Source organism: Ammodytes marinus, assembly GCF_949987685.1.
Source record: "Ammodytes marinus genome assembly, chromosome: 14".
Taxonomy (NCBI): Eukaryota; Metazoa; Chordata; class Actinopteri; order Uranoscopiformes; family Ammodytidae; genus Ammodytes; species Ammodytes marinus.
The window spans coordinates 1798305-1802263 of record NC_137218.1 but is presented as its reverse complement, the minus strand read 5'-3'; the positions used below and the strand labels follow the sequence as shown (position 1 = coordinate 1802263).

Below are 3959 nucleotides of genomic sequence, written 5' to 3'. Positions count from 1 at the left end.
AGAAAAGGTATAAAATTTGCTTGACAGAATTTGATAACTAGTTCAACAATTTTGTATGTAATGGCTCAAGCAATGAAATGAAGACTATTAGTTTTATTGGGAACGACTATTCAGCATCCATAAGTATAGTTCATTTTGACTGACATGACATAAGCAAATGACAATGTTATAAAACAGCAGAGAATTGTATGAAAGCAACTGATACGTGTCCAAAAGCATTTGCAATTTGTTCAGAGGAAGGAGAAATTGCTACTATGATGTGCTCAAATGACCAAATGTTGCGGAGGTTGAACTAATAGTTATGAGAATTTTAATTCTGATCTGAGAAAAGCACCAAAGCAACTGAGAAAAACTGTAATAGGTCACACTAAAAAAACATTCGAAAACATGTAAAATACACATTTAGAGGCGTTAATATGAGATGTTTTGTCTGTAATTTTCCCTGATGGCAAGTATTGGTCGAATTTACCTTTTTTTATAGATAAATAACTTTTTTTTCAACAAGACATCTCGGACACCACTGCTGTGGACATTTGATAGATAGATAGATAGATAGATAGATAGATAGATAGATAGATAGATAGATAGATAGATAGATAGATAGATAGATAGATAGATAGATAGATAGATAGATAGATAGATAGATAGATAGATAGATAGATAGATAGATAGATAGATAGATAGATAGATAGATAGATAGATAGATAGATAGATAGATAGATAGATAGATAGATAGATAGATAGATAGATAGATGGATGGATGGACGGACGGACGGACGGACGGACGGACGGACGGACGGACGGACGGACGGACGGACAGACAGACAGACAGACAGATAGACAGATAGACAGATAGACAGATAGATAGATAGATAGATAGATAGATAGATAGATAGATAGATGGATGGATAGATAAAAAAGTCAATAAAGTACACACCAGAGTCAAACTGTTACAGACAACACAAAATATATTTAATAATTAATGTTTAACATTTACAAAATACATTTTACATTTGTAATTAATTTTATTTACATTTTAAAATAGTATAAAATAAAGTCACAATTAGATAGAAAACAATCCCTTCACTTTGTTAGATCATTGTCAAGACGATAATTAAATATTATGTGAATATTCGACTGATTCCCTTTACAGTCCATTTAGTTCCATTAAAGTCCCTACGAGGAACTTTTAAATATTTCTGAAACAGTCTCATTTTCCCTCTGGTGATCATAGATTACATGTAACAGCAAACCAGACCATCAGTGTAAAGAATGCTATTTTTATATAGTTTTTTTCTTAATGCCTTTGTCATGGATATACGCTCACCCAGGAACAACAGCTGGCGTAGTAAAAACAAAATAAAAACCGCTTTTGTCCAAAGGGGGGCGCTAGAATTAACACAAGCTGAACGTTCCTCAGAGCATCTTTAATATGACATTCAACTTTTTATCACAGAACCATGAGACATAATATGGAAGAAATCGGTATTAGAATATAACTTCTTCGTAAGGCACTAGAGGACGTGGATAGTGGCGGTTACCAAAGAAAAGGCACATTTTGAAATCACCTAAATATCCTTCTACTTGTGTTTAAAGGTGTAGTCAGTGATTCTGGAGAACGCTTGTTGTCAAAATCACTTTTTAGTCAAAATCAGTGAATATCTCCTCATGATCCACTACCTGTCTGTACTGTGTGTGTGTGTGTGTGTGTGTGTGTGTGTGTGTGTGTGTGTGTGTGTGTGTGTGTGTGTGTGTGTGTGTGTGTGTGTGTGTGTGTGTGTGTGTGTGACAAAAAACAATGCAGTTTTACTACACAGCCTAGACTCTGTAAACAGGCATGTTGCTAGGCCAAACAGTGGTCCCCCTTTGTTTACATACCAGTTTACAGAGCCTAGGCTGTGTATTAACAGTGGATTTTTTTCCCAGCACACACACAGTACAGACAGGTAGTGGATCATGAGGAGATATTCACTGATTTTGACAACAAGCGTTCTCCAGAATCACTGACTGCACCTTTAAGTAAAAGGTGTATACATCACCAATGTCAGAATAGAACTTCACATAATTAAAAAAAAAATTATCAGTAAGTAAAAAAAATAAAAATATTTGAAACAAGGCAGCCATGATTCATGTGCATTGTCACATAAACTGTACAGCTCTGGCCAAAATTAAGAGTCCACTCCAAATGTTCAGTGTCTCTTGTTTTAGTCTTTAGAGGCATATGTTTGAGTAGAATGAACATTTTGGTTTTATTCTACAAACTACCAACAACATTTCTACCAAACTTCACCCAAAAAATATTGTCATTAAAGAGCATTTCCATTAAGTAATGTAGAGATGAAGATTGAAGAAAAATCCAGACTGGTCTCTTAATGTTTTCCAGAGCTGTTTATACTTGCCTATATCAAGTGCATGTTTCCCTTTGCATTATAAGAAATGTACTCACTGTACCTGAAGTGTACGTTTTTTTTTTATTAAATCCAATTAGTTTTTTTTTAATTAATCTCATTATAATATGCAAAAATATGTCAAAAAGGCTAAATTTACTGTTTGATTGTTATAGTTTGGGTACAGAGAAATTCACATGTTCTCAGTAATGCTACCATATAACTGAATAATTCAAAATAAATGCATGTGAACTTAAAGGTGCTACGAGGAACTTTTAAATATTTCTGAAACAGTCTCATTTTTCCTCTGATGATCATAAATTACATGTAACAGCAAACGAGACCATCAGTGCTATTTTTATATAGTTTTTCTTAATGCCTTTGTCATGGGTATACGCTCACCCAGGAACAACAGCTGGCGTAGTAAAAAACACTACCGCTTTTGTCCAAAGGGGGGGCGCTAGAATGAACACACACTGAAAGTTCCTCAGAGCACCTTTAACTGGAGCTCGTCTTGCTTCACATGTAGATAAGTTTAATTTTCCCTTTGTTATGTAAAATATCACAATACAACTTAAATAAGATAAGTTAGAGTTAGATCCATAATTTTTATATTGAAATGTTAAAAGTGCTGTAAGCGGAATGGTTCTTTTAGCTAACTTCCTGTCAGTTACTGCAGTTAGCAGTCCCCTCGCTCGTCCCTACGTCACCACATTAATGCACTGCGGTCTTCAAGCAGCGAGTTATCTAGCATCATCTCAGATCCATAAGTGTGATAAAACATGATAAAAACCATCAAAACAGACATTGGGAAGGATTTTTACCTGCTCCGCCATTGTAGGCGCATAAACATTCACCCATCTGTTGCTCTGGCGTGCACCGGCAGTGAGACCATGGAGTGTATATAATATATATGAGTGAGACGGGTGTCGGTTTGTAGCGTTCTCTCTTCTGATTGGATATTAATTTCGGGAGCCGACAAAAAGTTTATTTGCCGATTACATGCAGAGCAGCTGACTGAGAGATCGGCTTTATGAAACGGCACATTATGTAAGTGATCACTGTATGAATAAAGAGCGATTTAACACTTATATTAACATAAATAAACATTATGTAAGTGATCACTGTATGAATAAAGAGCGATTTAACACTTATATTAACATAAATAAACATTATGTAAGTGATCACTGTATGAATAAAGAGCGATTTAACACTTATATTAACATAAATAAACATTATGTAAGTGATCACTGTATGAATAAAGAGCGATTTAACACTTATATTATCATAAATAAACATTATGTAAGTGATCACTGTATGAATAAAGAGCGATTTAACACTTATATTAACATAAATAAACCGCTTACTTCACCTTTAAATGTGCTTACAGAAGCTGTAGTACTTGTAGGAAATACTGGTAAAACAATTTGACTTTTCCTTTTAGTGGTTTTAAATAAAAATGTATTCCCCAAAAAATGTTCCATTCAGTCGTGGTTAAATCTGAAAATACTGTAGTTCGAAAAGTGAAAAAAAATAAAAATTAATTCTGGACTTAAAAAAAGGTCTCGTTTA

At 34.2% G+C, this 3959-nt stretch overlaps 1 protein-coding gene across 1 annotated transcript in view; it reads right to left on the bottom strand.

The window, feature by feature from the left end:
• Positions 1 to 3656: 3656 nt before the first annotated feature.
• The window catches only part of LOC307260712 (uncharacterized protein), a 9898-nt gene continuing 9595 nt past the window's right edge, over positions 3657 to 3959 (bottom strand). The window contains exon 7 of the mRNA XM_080041007.1: positions 3657 to 3959. This exon is cut by the window's right edge and continues 1498 nt beyond it. The gene's annotated coding sequence lies outside the window, so the exon portion shown is untranslated.